Source organism: Dermacentor albipictus, chromosome 4, assembly GCF_038994185.2.
Source record: "Dermacentor albipictus isolate Rhodes 1998 colony chromosome 4, USDA_Dalb.pri_finalv2, whole genome shotgun sequence".
Classification (NCBI taxonomy): domain Eukaryota; kingdom Metazoa; phylum Arthropoda; class Arachnida; order Ixodida; family Ixodidae; genus Dermacentor; species Dermacentor albipictus.
Window position 1 is genome coordinate 162868742 of NC_091824.1, and position 27780 is coordinate 162896521.

At 45.8% G+C, this 27780-nt stretch overlaps 1 protein-coding gene and 2 long non-coding RNA genes across 7 annotated transcripts in view; 1 reads left to right on the forward strand and 2 right to left on the reverse strand.

The window, feature by feature from the left end:
* The window catches only part of LOC135899974 (irregular chiasm C-roughest protein-like), an 872345-nt gene that overhangs the window by 360482 nt on the left and 484083 nt on the right, over positions 1 to 27780 (forward strand). The window lies entirely within an intron of this gene.
* The window catches only part of LOC135899977 (uncharacterized), a 322265-nt gene that overhangs the window by 180998 nt on the left and 113487 nt on the right, over positions 1 to 27780 (reverse strand). The gene's annotated exons all lie outside the window — the stretch shown is intronic.
* The window catches only part of LOC135899976 (uncharacterized), an 88164-nt gene continuing 78076 nt past the window's right edge, over positions 17693 to 27780 (reverse strand). The window contains exon 3 of the long non-coding RNA XR_010563760.1: positions 17693 to 22966. This is a non-coding gene — a long non-coding RNA (uncharacterized lncRNA). The remainder of the gene's footprint in view (positions 22967 to 27780) is intronic.

The following is a 27780-nucleotide window of genomic DNA, read 5'->3' on the forward strand; positions in this document are numbered from 1 at the left end:
TTGGAAAGACGCGCGGGAACGGTTAAAAAGAAGAAGAAGAAAAACACATCATTTTTCTCATTGCTGGCTCGAATGAGTAGACAGTTAAGCAGTTGCTGTGTCGCTTATGTGCCGTCTATATATTATTTCACTGAGAGAAGTCTGCGGGGTGGGAATGAGACAGCAGCGCATCTCGGAACAGTTACTGATTTATTTATTTTTAAGATTATTCGCGACAACTGCAGCTTTTTTTTGAAGCATTCCTTACCTTTCTTGTGACCAATTCTTTGTAACCATTCAATGCCGATTGTACAGATTATTAAAAACCTAAAACGTGTAGAGCAATACAGGCGGACCACTCAAGTGCTGGGCATTGTTGGTATGCTACGAGTGCGCGTTAGTATGTTTTTCTTCTCTCTCTCTCTCTCTCTTGTTTTTTTTAAGGGCGTGCGGCGAAGTCATGGCTGCATGAATTCTTTAAGCGGAGGACAAACCTTGTCACGATTGCTCAGCAATGAGCGCCGCGCTGCCAAGGCGCAGTGGTCGGGATGTTGTGCGCGCCCGGGTTTGATAAATGCATTAGTCGTGTTAGAGGAGAGGCGTCTACATTCTCCGCCTCTCAGCACAACAGCATAGGGCTGTCCTTGGCAGGACACGAAATATGCGACCAAGACAACATGGTAAACGGTGCAGAACAGGACGCAAGCTGACAGTTGACAAGCTATTTATTCGTTTCTAGCAAACAGCCTTTCCCGCATCTGTTTCTCGTGAGTGTGGAACAAAGCATGTGAAGTAAGTAAGAGGAAAGAGAAAGAAAAATGAGAACACACGTCTTGAGAGCACTCGGTAGTCCATTGCAGAGTAACAGGTTAGAGCGCACAAGCTCCAGGGTCGGTATCTTTTTTTGTCCATAAATAAGTTATACTTCTACTGTTTACACTGTAGTCTTGCGGAAGGAACCAAAAGACGCTGCATGTCTCTCTGTATCATATTCAGGCTGCATGACAGTGGTACAAGTACACTGTTTCTCTTTTTCCGGTGCCCCGCTTTCACCGTTTAACCGGCCTAACAACTGCGGTAACTTTATCGCTCGGCAAACGACGAGCCTACATGTATACGATATTTCGAAAATATTGCCGTTCTATAGCAATAGAGTCTGATCTTCGCAGACTACACGCACGATGTGAATAGTGGCGTCATTCTGAAACATACGTTTACACCAGCATTTACCATGCAATGTACAATGAGTCATGTATAAATATCCGGTGCATTTGACCCGGCGGTCAGATTCCAACGGCTGACAGCTCCGTCTGCCGGTATAGCTGTATAGTTTTAAAAATAAATAAATATCTAACTAACGCTCGGGGAAGTTTTGTTCTACACTGTCAATCCAACGCGAGATATGGTGGCGCTGCCTGCTGGCATGCGGTGGAGGCGCATCACTATAACGGGACAACATTGTCCACACAGATAGTCTTATATGGTTCATTCTCGCGTTCTTTCCTTCTTTTTATTTCTCTTCTCTCATCACTACTCTCTACTTCTGCAGTGCAGGGAACTGCAGAAGTGGAATTATACTTTCTCTCTCGTTCTCTCCAAAGGACAGGCCGATGCAAGTGCCTGCAAACAAGCACTTGGTGCATTCAACTCTTATTGAGCTGCCAGGTTCATAGTTCGAAGAAGAAGCAAAAATATGTAAAGGTTCAGCAGTTTGACCCCACAGCCAGGAATCTTAAATACAAGGAAAGGACGCAGGAATGCTGTGAAATAGGCGAGCTTGCTGGCACCAGCCACAATCCAGACACAAATTAAACACTCTTATAAAATCGGTTTATCCATTAAAGTCCGGGTTTTTAGCCACTCACAGTCCCACCAACGCTCAGGAATCTAGAAAGGAGAGGAGAAACACAAAAACGCAGAGCGGTCAACGACAGTAAAGGCTAGCTGGCTGCATTGGGCCGCCTTAAGAGGGCGAAGGAAACGAAAAATGATGGAGAGTGACCAAATAGAATAAACTGAGAAAAATGAAAAGCCTACGAGCTTCACGAACAGGATTACACCAGTAGGAACCGCACATTGTAACCGGCGTAAGCTCCTCTGCATTGCTGCCTGGAAATCCTACGCCTTAACTAATCCTAACCACGAAGTGTCCGGGCACCCCATGAATGTGACATGTCGCCTCCCTCGGAGACAACATTGGCATTTGCGCCAGCGGTTGGCTTTTTCTGTTGAGTCATGAGTGGGCGCCATGGTTATTGATGAGTAAACACTAAACAGAGCGTGTAGCGCAGACTGATAATCGAGACAGTAAATAAAATAACGTCCCATATTTTGTGTGGCTGTCAGTGCATCGTCGTTTCGCATGCGCTGCGTGCGGCCACATGTGGAGGGTTTGAGGAACCGACAACGAAATCGGGAGAACCGGAAATAACCGCACCGGAGCGAGATTCTGTAGAACCTTGGCAAAAATAAGTTGGTAAAATGAAAGGAAACCTGCATGCGATAACATTCGTATCGTTGTAACGCGCGTTTCGGTATATCTCTACACACTCCTTCAATCATTTCAGCGCAGAAGCTTAGATAAAACAAGGGCCCTGCGCTACTCTTATCCAGATTTGTTTTTAAAGTCTCCACACCGTCTGTAAGCAGCCAAGTAGCACACAACTGCCCTGTCAAGATGAAAGGGGTAGTTATTTAAGCGGATGGCTGCGTATATTTAAGAGGCACATTGGCGGAAAGAAACGCAAAAATGCATGACTTTTTTGAGTTTTAACAGCACGGATACGAGCGATCAGCTGTTGTCAGAATTTGGGCGATGACAGCCGCGATTTCTGCATTTACAATAACTGGTTTCTTCGGTGTGCAGGGACTTCAGCAGCAAACTTGCTCGTGACGAGACAACAGGAACATATGCGTAGGTTCTCTCTCTCTCTCTTTTTTCTTCTTTTCTTTTCTATTTTTTTGTTTCTTTATTGTTTCTTTTTTTTTCGCTTGGTCCAAAGTGCCGCGATTTCCTGACCACCTTTGCGTGTGCCTTATGGAACGGGTCGGTCAATGTGAAGTCAAAGTTGAAGCTTGGTTTAGGTGCATCGCAGTGATGCGGGCAAGCCTGAGCTAAAGGTGCATAAACTACACTTGAAGCCCGGCGGACAACGTATTTGATAAAAAAAAAAAACACGCAGATCCAACTAATGTTGGAATGTAAATGACGCGAAGCTTGTCTGAGACAGCGAAGCACCAGCGGTAGGGCATGAGACGCGCACGGTGTGGTCACATGTAGCTATCGGCTCTCTGTATCACGGCAAGGCAATGTATGGTGCTCGTCGAAGGAAGAGTCTTTATGAGAGGTGTGTGAGGGCACATACAAGTGCGACACCTATCTAAACACATTTTAGCTTGTGTCACAGCGGCACTTACCAATTTTTCAGCATCGGACAAGAATGGGCACACAACCAGGGGACCATTTCCTATGGCACATGAGAGAGACAGAAGAAAGGGGAAGGGCAGGGAGGATAACCGGATGGAAAGATCCGGATGGGAAGATGGGAGATGTATTTGTCGCTAACCCATGCTTGCGCGTGTGCAACGTTCGCCAGGGTGGCCCAATCACTGCCGCCCCTAGCACCATCTGGTACGTAAGAGCACTACCGACTGCTGAGTTCGTTGTTCAATGCATGGGCGCGGCGTGTAGCTTCGTCAAAATAAAGCTAGGGCCGTGACTAGGGTGCCTAGATGTTTTAACGCGATAGCGCTGGAGCGCACGCTCGAAGAAAAACTCGTCTGCGGCAAAATTAGAATGAAAAAAATCACAGCTTTCTTTACTAATTTATTTCTGGAAAAGTTTCGTTAAATTGGGTTTAAAGGAAGCTAGTTTCCTTAATTCGGGTTTATGACAGTATTGAGCCTGATGGGTACCGGCCGGGGAATGTAAATGTCTTCCTTAGATCGGGAACTTCGTAAAATCGGGTTTCGTTAGTTCGGTTTTCGCTGTATATAGGAAGTAGTTTTTCGGACCCAGTGTTAAGTAAATAAAACGAAGGGCAGGCACACGTAAGGAAGCGAAAATAAACATAAAATAGATTTTCGTTTGTGCATTTTTACGTGCGCCTGCACTTCTTTCAACACACACACACACACACACACACACATATATATATATATATATATATATATATATATATATATACGCACACACGCTATTTTCAGCTCGCCATCCCCTCGCTGCCTCTCGCAGGTGGCCGGCTTCCCACACTACACTCTCATACCCTTCTTTCCATTTTGACACCCCTATTGCTAATCCATGGAAAGAACTTGGCAATCCGCAGCAATTAAAAGAAAACCACGTAATGCGAAAAGATTCATTCAAAATTTCGTCTCATGCCTTCCTTCGTGTTAATGTCTCACTCTCTGCCTAGCAAATCGGCTGAACGAGCGACCGCTCAAGGAAAGAGCGTAGCCCTGCGAAAGCGTTGCGCGGTACGAGCGCTGAAATGGAGAATGGAAGAGGTCGGCGCTGTGGTCGTCGATTCCAGAGGAGGCGCACTGGAGAGAGAGAGAGTGAACTTGGAAGAGGAGACGCGAAGGCGCAGCCCCAGAGAGCTTCTTCTAGCCGAGGTGCCAACAGGGAGGTTCTTGCTGTAACAAAAAATGTTTCTTTTGAAGCTTTTTTTTTTTTTCGTCGCAAAGCCTTTCATTGCATGCCGAGCTGCCGCGGACCGTGAATGGGGGGAGAGAGCCCCCGCCGCGAATCTGATGCCTCGCGGAAACCCCGTGCGTGCGAAGATGGCGTGAAAGCGGAGAGAGGTCGCTGGCTGGAGGAAGCGCGGGATACGCACTCTAATAATGAGGTTATGCAAACTGTTCGCCGAGGGGATCTCGGGATATGTGCAGGGAACACACAGCGCGTGATTACAGGCGCGTGGCAAGCGTGTACTTCCTAATGACTTCGGACACAAGCGGGGAAACCAGCGACCCGCTAGCACCGACTGCGATGGGGCTGGCACTCAGCGTAAAATGCTCCCTGTAGTATGCGGCATAGTTCTCGTTCCCATTGCTTGTCTCTGTATCTGTTTTGTTTACCGCATGGTGAAACTTTTCTTCGTGCGTGTCTTCGGAGGGGAGAATTAGACTTCCCGGAGTTTTGGGCTAGATGATAAAAACGGGGCATCCCTGCGCTTCTTCGTCTTCAGCCCCTTACGATTGTAGATGCAGTGTTGCTTGCCGTAAATTCTTCGTCTTCCTCATTTCTTCTCGTTAACCTGCTGCAACGATGTAGGGTAGCAAACCGCGGATGCGTGTATGGTTGACCTCCCTATATTTTCATTTTTTCTTCTTTCTGTCTGTCTTGGCAGAAAAAAAACATCCCCGGTTATGTATGCATTGCTGTGCTAACTAGTGTCAATTCCCTATCATATGGTCGTAAAATAGTATATTTTTACATAAATTTGCTCTCTATAGGCACATTTATTAAAATGTGTTTTTTGTCTCATTATGGGGTCTTACGTGCCAAAACCACGATCTGATTGTGATGCCAGCCGTTGTGGGGAAGTCCGGAAATTTGGGCCACGTGGGGTTCTTTAACGACCACCTAAATCTAAGTACACGGGTGCTTCCGCATTTCGTTCCCAGAGAAATGAGGCCGCCGTGGCCGGGACTTGATCCCGTGACCTCGTGCTTAGCAGCCCAGTATCATAGCCACTAAGCAAAGCAATCGAGTGGCATTATATTCATAATGCTGTCCATCATTTAGGCAGGCAGTGCCATTCAGGGATTTGTTCCGTACGACATACCTCTGTAATATACATATGTTTAATTTCGTTTGTTATCCTCCTTTGCATAATAAAGATCCGGATCATAATTCCGGGTTCACGACGTCAAAGATAATTTTTCTACCACACGTTGGTTTCGAAGTGAAATGAATTGGCAGGATCCTTTAATTATATACCTATCTTTTTATGAATTAAGTTTCTCAAAGCATTCTAGGGGTTATTGCAATCAATCCCGGAAATGTGTTAGCGCGGAATTGCCCTGGGTTTTTGATCAACGTTTCCCTTTCTTTCTCAGGAGGTAAAATAATGGGTTTGTTCAGTACGGACTGCTTTGTCAAGTCTGTTAACTTCGTGTCCCTGATGCTATTAGGTCTTAATTTCAAGTAGACACATAAATTGGGAAAATTTCAAATGCCTTGCGCTTTCTTGATCTTTCATACGATAGCTGCCGCCAACTAAATTTCACACTCGCCTCCATTAACGAACTGAATGCAGGCGTGTGGAAATGTAATGTAATTGTTCTCTTTAAGTTTATTAGAAGTAATTTTGTGCTTACTGTATGCGTGTATAACCCCAGCGCCATTATGAGCACTTCACACAGAAGGGGCCGAATGCACATGTGCACTGCTATGTAGGGTGGGATAGCCGTTTAGGGAGTGCTGCTTTGTGAGCCTGGGTGTTTGGTCCCGCGTAGTTTACCGCTTCGTGATGATGCGTGCGTACACATGAAATCGAAACTCAGCATAGCGTCATAGATCAGAATCATTCGATCTGGCAATGAGTGCTCCACCACTGCGCGTTGACGCGATATCAGCTAGCTGTTTACATTCGTTTATGTGTGTTCAACTGGCAACCCAGGACATCATCCGGGACTCTAGGCACGTGACGTGTACGTCATGGACCTCCTATGTATAGCCTCGTGGAACGAACAATAAACATTTCATTTTTTCTACATTCACCACGTAGTCATATTGTGTACCAGGGCGCGACATATCAGTGGTGACGAGGAAGAAGACGAACCGATCGGGTTCACAGCACAGGGAGGAATGAGCCTCGGAAAACCATCCGTTTCGAACGCAACTAAGGCACATGGGAAACCTTCAAGATCCGACTCGAGGCTTACCTGGGAGCGCCAAAGATAACAGACGGAGCAAAACGACGCGCCATCTTGATATCTTCATTACCAGACTCGGCTATAAGCGTCATCCGAGAACGATGTCACCCAAGGCAAGTCAGTGGCAAGTCATATCAAAAGCAAGTCATATCAAGAAGCCATCGCGTACTTACAAGACTACTATGCGCCGGAAATTATGGAGATCGTCGAAAGTTACGCATTTTTTTATGCGAGCACAACAACCCGGCGAGAAAGTGCAAGACTTCACAGAGATTTGGCGGCACACCGAGTGGTGCAACTTTGGGATCTCTCTGCAGCGCATGCTACAAGATCGAATCGTCTGCGGGGTGGCAGGTGAAGACGTTTGCCGTCATTTACTCACAAGACGTAACCTGACTTTGTCGGAAGCGGAAGGCTTCGCCATTTCAGCGCAGAATGCAAGCGAGAACGCCAGAAACATGCAGACCTCGGTACAGGGGGTGGTTCACCATACGAGAATGCCTCCTCGGGAACGACGACCTCCGCAGCGTGCCCGACGGTGCCAGAAATGCGAAAGCGATACAAATGAACAAGATGCATGTTATCATCAACAAACCGTATGTCGGAAGTGTGGAAGTGTGGTCGGCGCGGATGTCTCGCCCGGGTGCGCCGTTCTGGAACGCGAGGTAAGCCTCGCAGTATAGCTACACCGTGTTGGCGGATGCCGAGCGCCGGTCGCCCGATCAGGAATCCCCTTATACCCTCGTGGCACATCAAGACAGTAACAGACACGCTGTGAAACCTTTTTTTAAAGTAAATTAACTGGAATTGTGTACCACTTTGCATGCTGGTGGATACTGGATCGGCAGTTAGCGTCGTCTCTGCAGATGTGTTTCGGCAGCACCGGCACAAATGCCCACCGTAACCACTACGACTATTCAACTTTCCTGCTTTATGGGAGAACTTCCCGTGGCAGTTCAAGTACGCATGACTGCGTCGTGTGATGGACAGATGGCAACCGGAGCTTTAGTGATCGTAGACACCCCCGAGCCGGCGCTCGGTGGAAGAGACATTACAAAGGCTTTCAACCAATGTGAGGTAGCAATTTTGAAACCCACCCTTGTATCGATGATTCAAGCACAACCTGACCAAGCGAATAAAACACTACAAACTTTACTTAACGACTTTACGGATGTATTTGCCACGGGACTTGGAAGATTCACTAGTCCGCCAGTGAAATTCCAACTCAAGGAATTGGCAGCAACTTGTTTTTGTAAAGCTCGTTACCTACCTTATGCCGTCGTAGATAAGGTTTCAGAGGCTATGGATTGGATGGTAGGGGACTGTGTTATCCCCTGTAACAACGGCAAAATAGGCGACACCTGTCGTAGCTGTCGCGAAACTTGATGGATCCAACCGAGTTTGTGACGATTCCGTCTGACTATGAACGCAGCTACAGTTAGTAAACAATATCCCCTGCCATGGGTAGAAGGCATTTTCGCACGACTAAACGGTGGTAAAGTATTCACCACCATTGGCTCGACACAAGCGTACAATAAACTGCCGTTGGATGACAAGGCTCAAGAATTAACAGTGGTCTATTCTGCTTCAGCAGGCTTCACTTTGTAGTAAGTTCAGCGCCAGCCATCTTTCAAAGACGAATGGATTTGCTGTTCAGAGATCTTCCACATGTCCAAGTTTACCTCGATGCCATCATCGTAGCGGAGAAGACATCATACTATTGGGACAAGTGCCTCAACGTTTAGGAGAGAATGGATTTAGGTTGAACCGCAACAAATTCAAATTTCACCAAAGGGAAGTCACCTTTGTGAGTCACCGCGTGGATGCTTTTGACCTCAAACCCAAGCATCACAACATAGCAGCTGTCATAAGAGCACCTATGCCTACCTCGGTGACCAAACTCAAGGCATTTCTGGGATTAATTATATGCCAAGTTTTTGTCTAATTTGTGGACACACCTGGCTCCAGTCTACGACCTTCAAAAGAAGGGAGCCACATGGGAGTGGCAGAACAAACAAGACACAGCCTCCAAGCACGTAAAAGAAGCAATCCAGACTTCAATGTTTTTAGCCCACTTCGACCCGAAAAAGTTATTGCGGTTGGAACACGATGCATCGGCAGTAGAAGTGGGTGCCTTTCTCTCCCATCGGATAAATGTAATCGACTGCCCCATAGGATTCCTTTCCAGAACACTTAATCAAGCAGAACGAAACTACTCGCAACTGGAGAAGGACGCTTTGGCACTTGTTTTAAGTGTGACCTGATTTAAAGACTTTTTCTTCGGAAACAAATTTGCCTTGATTGATCATTAACCGGTCACGGGTCTCTTCGATCCGAACAAAGCCATTCCTCCGTGGCGGCCGCCAGGATAAAAAGATAGGCCCTCCTGCTGGACAATTATCAGTATACCTTAAAGTACTGAAAGGTTGCGGACAGCACCAATGCTGATGCACTGAGTCGACTGCCACTTCCGACCAGCGAAGACGCCACTTGCGCATTGATGAAACACCAGAGTATGTGCTGTACACTGACTTCTTAGCAAACAACGCCATACCAGCGCGGGAACTAATACAGCTACCTTGCAAGAAGTCAGACAGTGGATTGTTAAATGTCGGCCCAACGTCTTAGCGGAGTATCAAGAGCGACACCGACCCTACTTCAATAAAAGACTGGAACCAACGCTTCCGCAGGAATTGTTTTTCTGGGGACACCGTATTGTCATACCCGCAGCTGCCATCAGACCCGTCTTAAATATATTACATGAGAGTCACTCAGGGATGGCTGCTATGAAGAAGACAGCCAGGTCTCTGTCTTGGTTCCCGAATGTGGACGTAGAAATTGAACGCCTGCTACGCACATGTTATTAGATTCGTCGGACGATCCTACGGCTGTCAAGCAGATGTAGGGGTCGTCGGACTACCTCGCCGCTGCCACCATTTGAAGGAGTCGAAGGTCGTAGCGATGAATGCGGTGAACAGGATTTATTTACATATTAACATATTTTAAGACAAGACATACATCGGCAGTCTAGCGCGACTCCCATATAGAGCCCGCAAGATTAACATTCAGCAAACAGCATTCGAGCACACAGCTCACTACTACATTTTGAGCATAACAACGAGCACTCAGCTCCCAACGACGAGCACGACACGAGCACGCTCTAGCAGCCGGCAAACGCTGCTTATAAGCTCTCCGCTTGACGTCATAGTTCGACGTCATCGTTCGGCGTGGATGGAGCACGAGTGGTCGGGAATGTTCGTCCAATTATTGTAAACTTGCCGCCGCCCCGCAGTACGGCCCACACACACTAATGCACACAAGTTCGAGCCCACACACACAAAGGCTCCGGAGTCGACGACCGAGGGCTTCGTAGAACTGTGCTCCGTCTCGGGTGGCGCGGCGGAGTACCACATTCCTGAGCTGACCGCGCGCCACGTGGCTGCCGGTCATCCGCAGTTCTCGGAAGGGCGCCTCGTCTGGTGGGCTTGGAACACGTGCAGCGGGCTGAGAGCTGGCACGTTGCCACCCCGTACGGTCATTCCTAACAATGTTCAGTCTGTATGGAAGCATCATCAATGCCTCTACTACATACGCCCGTACCATGGCCAGTTACAAATGAAAGGTGGAGCTGCCTGCATGTAGATTTTGCCGGACCATTGGATGGGCACATGATATTAGTCGTAGTAGATGCAGCGACTAAATTGATCGATGTGCTTCCTATGAAGACAGCCATGTGAGAAACCACTGTGGACGCTCTAAGAGTAATCTTTGCTAGGTTAGGCCTTCCCAAAACCATAGTGACCGACAATGGGCCACAGTTTACTAGCACATGCTCCCGGAATGTGTCAATCAGAATCACGTACATCATCTCCCCACGGCTCCATATCATCCACAGTTCAATGGCATGGCGGAAAACGCTGTTCGCACAGTCAAGGAAGGACTCAAAAAGACAGCACAGGTAAAACTACAGACACGGTTTGCCAATTTCTGGTGCACTTACCACCGAACCCCAGGAAAAGAAGGAAATTCTCCTGCACAGTTGTTACTTTGGTACCAAATAAGGAAAACGATCGGCTGTATCACACCAAACACGCAAGCAACGGACACATAACAACAGGACACGAGTCCACAAATTGGGAACAGGGTCGACGTGCATGGACACGAAGCTGAACAAGATCGAAATGAATACTTGCGACAGTGAGGGAACAACAGGGTGCAAGAATGGTCACAGTGGATACACAGCAGGAGATTTAATGAAGACATTGGGACCAAGTACGACGACGAAAAGCTCCAGAAGGAACGGCAAGTAATCATCCAACGGAACAAGAATAAGAGCCGATAGACAGCGCTGTGCCGAGACCATCTGGTGGGGTTGCGAAAAGACATGAGCCGCCAGAGTCTGACAGCAATGCTAGGCCAGTGGTCAAAGCTCCAAAGGCAAAGACGTCACTCCGAAGGTCAACTCAACGCAGAGCTCCTGTGCGCCCCAATCTGTAGGAGGGAGATGATGATGTGTTTTCAGCTGGCAACCCGGGACATCATCCGGGACTCTAGGCACGTGACGTGTACGTGATGGACCTCCTATATATAGCTTCGCGGAGCGAAGAATGAACGTTCCATTTTTCTACGTTCACCACGTAGTAATTTTGTGTACCAGGGCGCGACATATCATTAGTCACACACGGCAAGAAAGATTCTGACTACAATTTCGTGAACCATCTGTGCTGACTGTGTAAAACCTCCTTGCATAAAATGTTACCGCATGCAGAGCCGCAATGTAGTTATCATGCCAGTTTGCGAAAATGAAAGAGCAGGATAAAGGAGCTGAACCAGTTTGCATTGGTCACGTGAACCAGCTCAATATTTCGCAAAAATCCACCGTGAAAACGGGCCTTCAGGAATCTTCCACGCCCAAACCCCACCTTGTATGTGTTTATAGGACCTAAAGATCGACCAGGTATTTCACGCGTTCCTACGCGAAATCCGTCTCCCCACACTACGCTCTTTATCCGAAGAGATAAGCTGCAGTTGTACTGATATCGCATGGCCAGGTGCTGAGACTAAGTAAACCTGAGCGGCTTTCGAAGATCAACTGAACTGCTATTGAAGAAGGCTAACGTGCATCCATCAATCTTTGCAACGCCAGGACGCGAAAGGCTACTATGCGCAGGAGCTGACAAAAATGGCTATGTATATAATACCCTTAATTATAGAAAGGAGCATCGGCTCACTTAGGCTAAGTGAATGACTACGAAGGGATCGCGTGTCTCGCAAACTGCGACAGGAGAATAAATTTAGTTTAGGAACCAGAAATATGTATGCACTGCTACGCACCATTTCGAAATATTGTCCCCGTGATCCCAAACACAGTGCCCTGCATTTTGGTGTGCTCTTACGCAAGAGAAAAGATTCGCTAGTAGAGTACGTCGTCGTGTTTCTTTCAGGGTGGCGAAACAGTAAGTACATCAGAAGTCTAGAAAAGAGAGAGCGTTTGGTAGTCCACACAGCCATTTGCTTGCACTCAGCGTACTTGCGTCATGGCATGAATGGCAGTGCGCTAACACAGGCGAAATGTTTTACGTCAACCCTTTTATTGCGCAAGGCAAGAGTTGTGCCAGCATCATCTATCAGTCGTGTTTCTTTGATTGTGTTGCGTACAACGCGGCGGTCAATATTATTTTTTCAAGCACATTGAGTTGCATATGTCGCTTACGTGGGCTCTCCTCATATAGGGAGCACTGATGGTCACAAATAAATAGACAGCAGAAATGAAGTACAGTTATGCAGCCTGAACCTCTGTTTCAACATGTTCCTTCTGGAAGGCGCCAACCTACGAGACTTCACTGGCCTTTCTTTTTTTTGTATGTGTGTGCGTATCGCATTGTTTATCTTAGTGAATGCGAGATACGGCATCAGTGTGTGGCTAACATACGGCTATACTATATTGCACTGCTTTGCATTGAACGTACGAAGCATATTTCGATCTTTAAAACTTGCAATCTATATCCGCTTATGGGATTCATTTTCGTTTGCTGAGTAGTTACTATGTCTCCTTGTATTGCCACATAGGCAACGACCTACTAGCAATCCCGGCTCGCATTGATGGTATCATGCTGACCCGTGGGGCTCAGATCACCTACCTATTTGGTTAGCACCAACACATACTGCGGGCTGCCGGACTGCCGTCTATACAGGGAAAAACTAGGACAAGTTTCGTCAGCTCGTCTCAGCGGCACCATCTCAATACAGTCTGGTCAAACTGATGAATAAGTATTTACGACCAGCTTCAGTACAACAAGGTTGGAGTATCGGCAAACAAAACCCCTATAAGGAGCTTTTTGGGCTCCGCGCATGTCGACGCTGCGCTTACAGCGTTCTAAGCGACACACCGATGGGACTCTGTATAACCACATTGGTGCAGCCATACGGCAGCATACAAGACAGCTTCGTCGCAATAGCTGGGCAGCCATATGTAGTTCCAGTATGCAGCGAAGTCGTTTTGGAAGTGTATGGCACATGCTGAAGGCTCTCCACACTCCCGAAAAATCTGCAAGAATCCTACGGCTGTGTTGTGTATGGCGACTGGCCCTTCACAAAAATTCTAGCGGATGTATTTGCAGGACTTTTCGTCTCTGATATAACTATGGCAGAACTACAAAAGGTGGTACAAGTACCTAACACCAATTCTGCCCTTGGGGAAGACCGCATCACAAATAGAACTCTTGGAAATGCAGACGAGGACCGCTTAAAACCTTACCGAGCGACATGAACGAAATATGGAAATCTGTACAGCTATCACAAACTTGGAAGCATGCAAGAGGTATATTTATTCCAAAGCCGGGGAAACCACTCAACTTGGATCATCTTCGCCCGATTTCTTTGACATCATGTCTCAGGAAAACAATGGAACACATCATGCTCACGAGATTTACTACACACATTGAAAATAATGAGCAACTCCCACATACTATGATAGGATTTAGGGCAAAACTCTCAACGCAAGACATCATGCTGCAACTCTACCATTAAGTCATAGATCTGCATCAAGCTCCTAAGCTGAATACAAGAGCTATACTCGGAATGGATCCAAAGGAAGCATTTGGCAATGTAAGCCATAATGCAATATTTGAAGAACTTTCTAACTTAAACGTATGGCTTAAGACATGCCGATATATTGCGCATTTCTTTACCGGCAAAACTGCTACCCTGAATATCGAAGGACTTAAGTCCAACACTGTGAACACGGGTGACAAAGGCACACCTCAAGGATCGGTGCTATCACCCATGTTATTCAACATCGCACTCATTGATCTCCCGAGAAGACTCGAGAACATTCCGCGGCTACATCACAGTTTGTATGCGGATGATAAAACGTTATGGGTGATAGGTGGCAGCGATTGCGAAATCCAGGCGACCCTACAGGAAGTAATTAATACAGTCACAACATACGTAGAGCCGGTAGGACTCTCATGTTCCCCGGAGAAATTTGAGCTCCTACTGATCAAACCAAAATACCAAAGATCATCACAAGCCTCTAACCAACAAAGAATTGCCTTGGAAATCAAAGGTATACCCGTACACCATGTCTCATGCATATCTGTACTGGGATTGTACCTATAATGTGTCCAACAAAAAAAAAAAACACCACAACAATCCAACGCTTAAAGACATACACGGCACAGGTGGGCCGGCTTATATCGAGAATTGCTATCAGACACGCCACCATGAAAGAGAACAATATCATTTGACTGGTACAAGCCTTTATCATCTCCCGTAGAGTGCATAGTGTACCATTCTTAAATTTCACGCATACCGAGAAACAGACGATTGGCATAAATATAAGGAAAGGAATAAAACAAGCATTACACCTTCCTCCAAGCGCAGCAAACGAAAAGTTATTAGCCCTAGGATTACACAATAAACTGGACGACGTTATAGAAGCACGGAGAACATCACACTATGAACGCGTAACGCACCCGAAGATTGGACGGACAATACTAAACAAGCTGGCAATACAATACCACACGCGAATTAAAGAAAAAAGATATTTCACTGGACATCAGGAACACCTTCATATTACCCCCATCCAAAAGGACATGCACCCAAACCATAACGCAGAGCTACGGAGAGCAAGAGCTCAAAGGCTCAACAAAGTGCTCAAAGACGCTGAACATGTGGCTTATGTTGATGCTGAAAGTATCCGTCACAACCACCCATGACTCTAGCATTTGTTACGGGTACAGAAATGGATATCGTAACGACTAGCTCCATACGTACCAAACACCCAGAAAAAGGGGAAGAGGCTGCAATAGCTTTAGCATACGTATCGAGCACTGCATCATGCATCATTACCGACTCCAAAGCAGCCGTACTTAATTACACCAAGGGACTTATATCACCTTGAGCATACCAAATTCTCATTGGAACACATCTTACCCGCAGAAGAACAGTTCGACTCATCTGGACGCCAGACCATGCACGGGTAGCTGGGAACAACGCTGCGCACAACACTACTCGACCAAGTATCAACCGGGAGAGTCACGTGCGTCGCCCATCTCTCTCTGGACAACGAATCCCCGAAGAGACCTAAACAGAACTACGGCCCCCAGATCCAGAAACAAATCAAGAAATAACAGCTTCCCGAAACGAACAAATGACTACTTACGGAGAAATCCACGAATACTACCGAAGTGCTCGCTATAAGTACCCTCCTCCTGACAAATCATTAAGCAAACGCCAAGCAATTACGTGGAGCCTTCTACTAACAAGCCACTACTCATGCACCGAATACACCCAGAAGCATACTCATCACACTGTAAGACATGCAATACACCACATGCACACCTCCATCACATCATATGGGCATGTCCATCAGCTCCAAACAATATTAGACACAGCATTAAACACAATGCTAAAATAAAAGCCCCTGAGCAGTGGAAGGCTATACTGCTAAGCGAAGGCCCAGAAGACCAGCTCTGGGATGTCCGGCTGGCAGAAGACGCCGCTACGGTTGATGGCCTGGCCTGCGTCTGACGGAAAGTGGAGTTTTAGGGGGCTAACCTCCCAGCCTCTCCATTCCCCTTTCAAACCCAGCAGGGACTTTTCAATAAAGATGTTTTATCTGTCTCTTTCTCTCAAGTCCTACCCGTTAATATCTCTCACTTCACTTGACGTCAAGTTATTGGAGCGAATGGGGTTGTTTCGCCTAGGCGTCTGGATGGAGAAGCTGAATTTTGTTCCCTGATCTCATGAGTGTCTTTCGTCACCGCCGTTCAGCTCTGAACAGCATTCTGGACCTTGTCTCAGCACCTGAATTTTCTTCGGGAAACAAGAACTCCATCCTCATACCCTTGCTAGACATGCAGCAAGCTTTTGACGTGGTTGCACATAAGGCGATTATTTTCGCTCTTGCAACCGTGGGAATTTCGGGTCGTCTGCTCCACTTTGTGCACAGTTTCCTATCGGAGCACCGGATGAAATTGCGTCTTGGTGGAATAACAAGTGAATCACGCACTGTAAAGCGCGGTGTCCAGCAGGACAGCATTTTATCGCCGCTTCTGTTTAACACTGTACTCGCCGCGCTTCTAGGTCACTTACCTCGGGACAGTGACCTTCCTGTGGGCATAGATAACTACACATATGATATTGCTCTGTAGATAAGCAGCCCTTCGCACCTTCGTCCACGGCTTAGTGCAAGCTTGCAAAGAGCTCTGAACGCGACTTCTGAGTACTTGGGTGAAGCTGGCCTGCAGATATCGTCCGTTAAGACGACTGAAATAGCATATCATCCTAAACAACGATCTCGTCGCTTATAACGCGCGCGCGATGCCTATAAGCTGGGTGCAACAACACCGTTATTTGTCCTTAATTATGGATGATCACATCTCTTGGCGTCGTGTCTGTTGATGATCGCATCTCTTCGCGCTTTGATCGCTCGAGGTGCCGGATGCGACCAAACAACGTCTCTCCAGGTCTACCAGTCATCTGTACTCTCAGGCATGATGCATGCGTTACCAGTTCTGAACGTACCACCTAGTTTGATGGCCCAACTGCAACGAGATCATCCCGTTGCCCTCCGACTAATACTTGGATTACCTCGTGAGGCGCAACCAGTTGCATTACTCACTGAAGCGCATCAGTTACCCTGAAGCTACAAGCAAACTAGATAGCTCTATATAATATTGATCGTCGGCACCGCACATCGAACAGTCAGTCGCTCCTCGATCGTCTGATTCGCCGCCCGTTTTCTCGCATGGGAAAAATTACGGAATTATTTATGAACAGCGCTGACATTTCTGAACATGCTGCTTCATTTGGTCCTCTGCATCCAAAAGATATCACCGAGCACGTATTTCCCATTTACCTCACTATCCCTGACATACACAAAACGTCTTATATGTCTGTTTCGGTAATATTAGAATTGGCTCAGTCGCACATGTTTGGTGTATTTACAGATTATCTTCAAATATTCACAGATTCATCTGTAGACAGCGACAGTCAAGGTGCCTGTGCAGCTTTTTTCTGCCCTTCGACTCAAGTACGACGTATATTTCATATACCACATCCAGCCTCGTCGACAATTGCGGAGCTATCAATGATTAATGTTGCACTGAATTACGTGCAAGAGGAATTAACCGCATCGAAGATTGCCATATTTTACGGACTCTAGCGCTACCCTAAGCAGACTACAACGCAGTCAGATTAATTGTCCGGTTGTGTGCAGCATTACTGACTCCACCACCAATTCAAATCTCATGGGATATTACCTAGTAGATACCTTCACATGAAGGTATCACCGGAAATGAGGCTGATCGGCTGGCTTGAACTTGCACTCATTTTTTTATTTTATATTTTGTGATACTGTCAATTCCATCAGGGATTCTTACAAGAGTGGGTTAGAAAGGTCTGTAGACATTGTTATACAGGCATTTACATAAGAACACAAAAGGGTACTAAGTAAGTGTAGAGGTTCATGAACCTGTGTTAACAGCAATAAGTACGGCAAAAACATAACGCACAAAGAGCTTGTTTCAATTACATGTGATGTTTTGCAAAGAGACAAAAAGGAAGAAAAGAAGGATAAGCATATGGGATATACACTTGATAGCATCATTCATCATTTCACATCACAGATTTCCAAAAATATTTGGTAACTAATACAATGATAAAGACAATGTTGATAACATCACTTAGTCGTGGATGACAGTACTGTTGGACCAACAAATTCAACAAATTTGTCAACATTCGGCTGTGCGACTACCGTCTGGGCTAAAGCATTCTAATTGCGAACAGCTCGCGGGAAGAACGAAAGATTAAATATGTTGTTAGTGCAAGAATATTCTTGGAGTGTAAGGTGATGCTTGTGACGTGTTTCTCTGAATGTGTTATAGGAAATATAGGTGTTAAAATCCACATGAACCTTATTATTCAGGATGAGATACAAGTATTTGAGTCGGTACAGCATCGCACGACTACTTAGTGTGTGAAGGCCGATCTCGGATAGCATAGGAGTAGGCGAGTCCGTGTGCCGAAATCGGTTACAGATAAACAGCGCGGCTTTTCGCTGGACAGCCTCAAGAGTAGATTTAATTTCGAGCAAAGGGAAACCACGCCACGTTCGCATATTCTAAGACAGGACGTATGATTGTGACATAGGCCAAGAGCTTGGCTTCCTTCGTAGAGTACCGCAGGGCCCGTTTTAAGAACATAAGCTTTCGCATCGCTTTGCTTGCTACGTGCTCTACATGAGCCGACCATCCTAAGTCTGATGATTGATTACGCCCAAGTACTTGTACTGAGTGACAGTGTTAAGTATAGTATTATCACAGCCGTATGTAAAAGTAAGCTTGGATTTCTTTTTTGTTACTAACATTGAAACTGTTTTATCGAAGCTAATGGCCATTTGCCAGTTTTCACACCATTGTACCATCAAAGAAAAATGCTTGTTAAGACTAATTTGGTCTTGCCGGTTTAGTACTTCTCTATACAGGACGCAGTCGTCTGCAAATAATTTAATCTTGGATTCAATCTGATTAGTTATGTCATTTATAAACAAGAGAAACAGGATAGGGGCAAAAACGGAACCCTGGGGTACACCAGAAAGTACTTGCACAGTTTCAGAAGCGTTGGAGCTTAACTGAACAAACTGGCGGCTGTCAGATAAGTAATTGCTAATCGAACAAAAAATTGGACCATCTCCTAGTATATGGTTAAGCTTTAGAAGTAGTTTAGCATGGCAGACATGATCAATGACCTTTTAGAAGTCTAGGTAAATTACATCTATTTGTTTCTGGTCGTTAATTGCTTTGGCGAAATCTTGTAATTTCTCAACGATTTGAGTAACGGTAGACAGACTAGTCCTGAAGCCATGTTGGCATGGATGGAGGACATTGTTTGCCTCAATGAACTCTGTAACAGATTTTAAGATAATATGTTCCAAGATTTTACAGCATGTACATGTGAGAGAAATAGGTCTATAATTTGACTGACAAGAAATATTGCCCGATTTCTAGATGGGCACTATTTTAGCAATTTTCCATCCTGCTGGGATACATTGTTCGGAGATTGATTTATTGTAAATAAGGCATAAGTATTTGCTTACAGGCTCGGCATAACGTTTCAGGAAACAGTTCAGGGTTCCGTCAGGGCCGTTGCACTTTTTATCGTCTAAATTTTATAATAGTGCGAACACGCCTGCTTCAGTTACGACTGGAGCGCTCAGTGTCTCCTTGTGCTTCACATTTTCTGGCTTGTATGCATGCGTAATGCCATTGCCGAGGGCAAATACGGAATGGAAGAATGTGTTAAACGCTTCCGCTTGTTTCTTTCCTTCTGTCGGTGATAACGATTTTGTACGGCTATCGTTGTGCCTGACGTTGTGCCTCATAGCGACTGTGTCTGCCCAGAAATTTTGTGGAAGCTTGATGACGCTCGTCTGCTGATTTGTCGCCACCTACTGAAGCAGCAGCGTGACCAGCGCGTCGCAATTTGAACGTTCCCGTTCCTATCCACGGTCGAGGCTTGCCTCATCGCACTAGAGCACAACTACACAAGCTAGAAATGGGCTGTGTGAACGTGTGCGAACGTTTATGCCGACAAGGACGCGTGGTCAGTCCATCGTGTACGTCTTATGGTTGCTGCGAGACACTTCAGCACCTGCTACTGGAGTGTCCCGCTTTCATTGCACAACGCACTTCGCTAGTGAGGGCCTATCACGTCCTCGGCCTGTGGTGCACGACATTCGACGAATGTTTGTGCGCCAGAGGTTGTGCATCTCGACGCCATCAGGCTCATCGCGCTCTTCTTACTTTTCTAAAATAACTAACATAGGTTCATGGTTGTAACTTATTTCCGTGTTCAAATGACAAGACCTGAGACGCTATTTCATATATTTTAACATTCCTTAGTAGCGTGACCTGCAGTGACCGGCCGCATTGTGCGTGGCCTGTACTGTGTGTGTTGCGCTTTATTATTTGAGATTTTTCATCTTGCTCTTTCCTGCCTCCTTCCTCCCGTTCTTGCTATCTTCAATATGTATATTTCTGTCTATTCCTTTTTTATGAGTAGCAAAGAGTGGGGCCCCTTCCTGTTGCAGTGGCTAGCCTGCTCCTAGCTTGCCATTTCCTGCGAAGTATGCATGTGGTTAAAACCAAATAATAATAATAATAATAATAATAATAATAATAATAATAATAATAATAATAATAATAATAATAAATTCAAGTTTCAGTAAAGTGGCGATGAGACAGTTCGAATTAACCTTTCAACTGTTGAGCCCCGCTTCCCCTGCTGCATTTTACAGCGTGCCCGGACTTGACAAGAACCATCCATTCGTTGCCTCTGTCATACACATACTGCCACAGAGGAGTACAATAACGCACTGAGAAGAGAAATATAATAAACCCACCCCTTGATATGGAAGGAGAAGAACATTCGTGATTCTGTCATTCGTGTGTTTGGTATTTAGGAATGGGCCAGAAAGTGACGAAACGATAGCGCGAGACGTATGGCCGCAATATTGACTCGACGGCGTTTCGGAACGCAAAAAAAGTGGAGCCAATTTCGGGCGCGAGCTTGCGGCGTGATCGTCCCTATAACTCATCCCGAAAGCCACTTCCGCTCGCGACGACGCCCGTTCCTCCCCGTCTCCCCTTTTAGCTGCTCCTCCTATCGCCGCCCTCTCGCGCTTCCCCAAGTTTCATTGCCCGTGATGCATGTGGTCCCAACACTCGCGGAACGATCTATGTTTCCTCTTAAGAGCTGACACAAGACCAATGCGGTGGTCGCCATATTCTTTTTCTTGCCACTGCCGCGAGGGCGGCCCCGTTATTTATTTTTTCGTGCGCGCTGCTCCCAGAGTCTAAAATGAGGCCAACCGTCCGGCGTGCACCGACTTCGCTCTGTTCCTTTTCCACCGCTGCGCGCGGAGAGCAAAGAAAGGCTTACATCGCTGGACAACAGGCGTTTCGCATTAACGGAAGTGCTAGGCCCATGACGGACTGCGGCGCTCCTCGAAAGTGCCCCTTCCACGGGCTCCGTGACTTCTTTGCGGATACTGCTTGTTATATTCTAGCACATAAAATCATACTTCATGTGTTCTCACTGTTTTATTGCGACGTTGTGCTTCGATAGTTCAACCTGGCCTGATGGACTTCCAATTATCAGAACTAAACGGAATGTAGGATTGTGTGTTAACTTTTGTATAGCATTACTTTCGATTCCGATATTTCCCTAAGTTATTGTAGGAGTGATATGCCTCTGCACGTATTTTCGTCACTGCTTATTAAACTGCCAGATGAGAACTTTCTTGCACTCTCTCTGAGGTACGTCTTACATTTAGAGTGATGAGGTATGTATGCCCGTATACGTCTTATCGTCAATGAGAGATTGTGTCTGTGAGAGAAGGAGGGAGAAAGATCAATATATATTGTGATTAGCTAGGAGCGTTGATGTTGGCACTGCTCGTTGCATTGTTAAGTCCACACTGCAAGCATACAGACAGCGACTCATTGTCCTTTCTGTTTATATGATCAATATTCTGCACACACGGGTGGTAGCGCCATCAAAAGTTTCATTCCCCTGGCATAGCCGCTTTCAGCGGACCTGACTGCATTACGTTGGCTTTTGTGAAGCACTTTGTGCGGCGAAGCAGTATTATCTCCCTTTGAACGTTCATGCGGACCGTGCCGTGATTTTTCAAACTAGATTTATGAGGTGCGATATTGTATAAGCACAGTCTCCACCCGCTTATGAGAGCTGCGCGGATTTCTTCGCATCACGATACAATTACGGGCTCTAGACAGAATGAGCTGTTCTAAGCTGTGTCCTGGAAGCGCTCTTCTCCAATATGTATCTTATACAAGAATAATTCCATACCATATCCAAATGTATAAATTGATTGATTGATTGATTGATTGATTGATTGATTGATTGATTGATTGATTGATTGATTGATTGATTGATTGATTTAACCTGATAAAGAAGGCGCAGATTTGGTGAGATACGCTAGTAGTGGGTGCTGTAAGAATCACTTTTTTGCTACCGTTACAAAATGGCTTCCGTAACAATAACGTCGAGAAGGTTCGACAGAAAGCGCGCTAGCGCCTCGATAGGCTGTCTGTAGAGGCACAATCACTCTAGACTTCTGCGACCCACATGCACGTTGGTACCATAATGTGTTACACGTTGAAGTATTCAGAGCTGTTTGCTCACAAACTCGGACTACAATTACCATACTCCCGAAGTAGCAACATATCTTCAAGTTTGCAGCTTCCTCCTCCCCAAGCCTCACCATCAACCAGATGGTGTAAAAAAAATGGCGAGAGTCCTTTCGTTGCTTGTTTGTTGGTTCGTTTGCTCGCTCGCTTGCTTGCTTGCTTGCTTGCTTGCTTGCTTGCTTGCTTGCTTGCTTGCTTGCTTGCTTGCTTGCTTGCTTGGTTGCTTGCTTGCTTGCTCGGTTGCTCGCTTGCTTGTTGCTTTGTTTCTTGTATAGGCATCTCATAGCTCCATTAAAGGCTGCGGAGGCACGCGCAGGCGGCAGATCGTTACTCCGATCATGGCGACTTTGCACTTACTGCGGGTGTTTGCGGAGACTTCCAAGAAGGCGCTGCGCTTGCGAGAGTAAAAAAAAAAAAAAGATGTAGAGAGAAAGAAAACATCTTTCAGGGAAAGGATAAGGAAACTCGGCAAGCAACACTGCAACACCACTTTTTTATTATTATTACTATGATTGGTCGTGAGTGTTAGCAGGCTATAAAGCAAAAGTAGAGTTTTTGTTGCGTTCTTTATCTTTTTGCCGCTATTATCTAGAATAAATAATGGTAACTTTTGCACACTATGCACCAGTTCAAGCTCGCAAAAGTAAAGAATTGAGAGGAGGAAGTACGAGGAGTAGTCTGAGAATTGATAATGTTCACATTGAAAAAAAAAAACGAAAGAAATTGAAAGTAAGGCGGGACTGAGGTGAGAAGTAATGGGCAAGTACCGAACGTTCTAAAAAGGTTTATTGAACCGCGAGTCTGGCAGGGTCGTGCGTGAGGCCTCGAGGGGATGCTGCGGACGTGTTGAAAGTGGCAGGATGAACGGTAAATAAATAGTAAAAAAAAGGGAAGTTCTGCGAACTGGAGGTGTGCGTAGAGTTACTACGCGATCGCCGAAAGTCTGTCGGCGAAATCTGTAGGCGACAGCAGTATCGCGAGAAGGCTTTAGCGGTACCGATAGCTATGCCGCAATGGCTTGCACATCTTGTGAAAAGAGGGTAAATGTGACTATCCTGTCAAGTGACTTACTATTCCGTTACTGAGCGTCGCATAGCGGGACGAGAGTGAACTAAGAGCTGAGAAAACACTGACGATGCTCGTATAACTTCTCCGAGGAACTTGCACTCCCCAGCGTTCCGTAGAGACATGCACAGATCACAGGAATGGGCGCTATCGTTGTGAGACGGCGAAAGACATATGGCGTCAGCGCGCGCTTATAGCCACTCTAACGGGGATTTTCGAAGATGCGATAGGTATATTGCTTTCGAGAATTGCTTCATTTCTTGTTTAATTTTATGCATCTGCTTTCCTGTTTTTTTAACTTTGCATCAGTATTCCGGCGCTGCTTCGAACAGTAGTTGGAAGTGAATTTAGTGTCAGCTTAGTTTTCTTTTTTTCCCCCTTTAGCGAGAAGGAAAAAGGCACGCTTTGTTTCCAGGAAAGGCAGAGAGGTCACTGCCAAGCCGTGGGGCTCTTACCTGCTTTAATTCGCGTCTAGACAGAAAATGGGGAGCAAAAGAAGTTATATTTGGCGAAAAGAAGGAAGAACGTAGTTTTTTTTTCTTTTTAGTAAATGAGCAGCTGTGAGTGCAGCAGCATATAGCCTTGTGGTTTAAGCATCAATTTATTTATTTATTTATTTATTTATTTATTTATTTATTTATTTAGTCTCAATTTGAGGCCATAGCAGGTACGCGAACGGTTGTCCATGATTTGCAGCGACAGTGGAATATAACTAGAAGCCAGTACTCAAGAAGCAGGTCAAACACGAGGGCACGTCGTAAGAATGGGTCAGTCTTATTAGGGATAGCGAACAGAAATTTTATGAAAGCTGTCATGAAATAAAAGCGGTTTTTTTGCGAGCGAAAAGGACTACGGGTTTAATTTGTGAGTTTTTGTTTTATGCTACTGCAAGTTACAGCGCACACAGGGACAGAGACTAGCACAGACGAGTACAAGCGCTGACTCTGAACTTTGGTCCAAGAGAGTTCTTTTAACGAATTCACGTAAAAATGCATTGCTGGTCCACACTGACGGTAATATGTGTTTACCTGGCTTTGTTTATATTACGCTTGCGTTGGGAGCAAAGTTCTCAGTCAGCGCTTGTACTCGTCTATGCCATTCTTTGCACTGCGTTGTTACTTCTAGTAATGTTGAACAGCCACTAACCCGGTCTCAAACCTCGTTCTAAGCAGTCGCAAAGCTTGTTAATGTCAAATTTTAAGAAACTGGCCAGAACATTAATAATAACTTTATTTCGATCAATAAGGAAGACTGTTATTCGACGTCCGAATCCTTAGCCACAGGCTAATTGTGGATTCATGCAGTTATATGAGGAAAAATAAACGATTCAGACATGGGCACAACCATTCCTTTATTAAAGCATCACAAACCTTGTGTGAAAAAAGAAGGAAAAAAGAAAGGAATGCAACCAAACAAAACCAATGAACGGTGGCGCAGACCGCCGCAGGAGCCAAAAGGCGATGGATGGATGACAAACGTTTATTCAACGGATTGAGAGTTTGCAGGCCGAACATGGCCCTTTACATAGGTGGAGTCCTTAGTCTGGGACCCCACTGGACGAAGCTGCTACCCGCGCCCGTTGGACTAGAGCCCTTTGGGACTCCAGCGCCGAGCAATTGAGTAGGGCTGCCTCCCATGCCTCTCTAGTGGGGGGAAGGGTTGGGGGGAAGGGACGGATTCATCTGACATGCCCACACCATGTGAAAGTTATCGGAGACTTCCCCACAGTGAGGGCATGGCCCCTCCCGGCTCGGGTGCGCGCACCAGCCCCCGGCATGCCTACGACACAGCCATCAGCACCTAAAAGCAGAAAGGCTTAGTTGCCGTCCAAACTGCTGAATGACGCCGGCGACGGAAGCCCCCCAACGCCGGTGAGCCAGCATGCATCCGAGACGAGACCTATGGCATCTCTCCCACGGCGGCCCGCTTACATACATGCTGAATACATGAAGCTGTTGCGCATAACTTCATTTTACATATATGTCGCGTTTCAAGAATTGGTTAACCGTTCTACCCTTGTAACTGTTTGGAAAAAGACTAACACGTAATTATTATTCTGTCAACGCAGCATGCATATCGGCACAGTGCGTCGTGTAAAAACATGGGGTTTACGCACGCATTTGCACTCACGTTACTATTGTTTCATATAAACCTACATAGAAGCACAAAGAAAATATAACAGCTGTGTCCAGCTGTTCACATTGTTGTAATTTTCGTTAAAGCCTAATCAGATTATATCAGAAAGGAAGAATTTTTTTTACCATGGTATTCATGTTTGTAGTAAGCGAGTTCCATATTTTGATACCTATGTAATGTATGCGTCGTTGGCCGTACTGGTTGTGACATATCGCAACGAGCAATTTCTCGTGGAAGGCGGATCGACTGTTGAATGTCGATCCGTTGAAGACAGGGGTAGGAAATGGCGTTTTGCGTCTAGTTAACTAGCATACTAATAAGGCGATGCGATAATCTAGCAGTTACGATAATGACACGCTATTGTTCGCAAGAAAAAGGCTTCTTGATGTTGTAGTAAAGCTAACGTAGTTGATTATCTGAAAAGCTCTCTGAAAAGGCTCTAAATATGTTTTGTAGATAAATACTAGGCTTCAATAGAACAGGCTAAGTGAGAATGAGCGAGACAAAAATGTAAGGTTCTCAACGTTTCGAAACTTAAATGACTTTGCGCCTTCGTCACTACGAATCATGAGGAAGAGAGCTCACCACACATCCTGTCGATATGAGGCTTCCATTTCAGAGCCAAATCGAGGGTTGCCCCTAAGCAGAGCCCTGAGTCGACTTTTCCCTTTCATACCGGCCAATAGTAATCCGGCACGGCTCCTCAATTTTTTTCTTAACGGGGGCTTAAAAATAACAAATTTAGTCGTAAAGGTATAGAAGGAAAGCGGATTGCTTGTGTTAAGCTAATTGGGTGTTGACAGCTTCGATCGAATACAGCCGTCGCTCAACCAACATTAATTTCAGAAGAGACAACCACTAGGGGGGGGGGGGGGGGACCTGTGTCGCGTTCGCGCCTACTCGTTCATTTCGAAATATGTGCCCAACATTGAGCCTTCGTGATGCTGCATGAGCATCGGCACTTACCACCACACGGGCGCGTTTAATTGAGAAACTTAGCGCGTAGCAACTGTCACAATTAGAAAAGCCCTCAGCTGCTATTTTCTTCATATTCATTATTTCTTGAAGTAAATTTTTGGCTCAAAAAATAATAATTTCTTTGTCTGGATGAATCGTAAAGGTGTACGTTTTTCATGGAGATTGTCATTGAATATTTACACTCATATTTATATTCCTTAGTAAAATACAATAAAAATATATATGAATAGACTGCACATTAGATTAGGAGAAATGTTTAGGCGTTTACTTAAGATCCATTTAACATTGGCTTAAGAAATGCAGCTCTGTTCGTAAGAATCGCTACGAACTGAAAAGTCTGAATGATTAATAACCGTAACTTTCGCGTACATCGTGGTATTCTGCGTCGCTGCTGTAGAGAATCAATAATTCAACGGCGCTAAACACGACAGCTCGTTACGCAACACCGTGCTGACAACTTCCTCCGGCTAGGTGCTGTCCTAAACCAGTTCGACTCACGTTCGCCATCATCGAGATCATGAACGGCTCTCAACCTTCGCCGCAATGATTTTTCGAGGTCGATGTTCACGCGTGCGTGCAATTAATGACTGCGCTCAACTCCCCTGATGAATGAAGTTGGTCGCATCAATAATACCCCTGGCCTCGGGTTCAAGGAGAATTCCCCATTTGGCGTCATGTTACAGACTTGCAGCATGAGCATCAAGTATTAGCTTGTGTTTTGCCATTGTCCAGAGAAAGACCGTGCTGTGTTGTTTGTTTCTTTGTTTGATTCATCGATTTTGTTCTGAGGAAAGGGGGGGGGGGGAGGAGTCGCAGGAGAGAATGCATGCGTGCAAGCACAAGGCGTGGAAGTATTTCTGGACTAAGGGCCGGCAACTTCTTGTCAGGAAGGACGAGACCTCACGGACCGTCAAGATTGCATGCTGTTGTGGCTTAGATAAAATTGACTGAACTCTATACTGTATAGACGCCAAAAAAAGGGAAATTAGGTTGAGAAATGATTTCACAATGTCTTACAACTGCT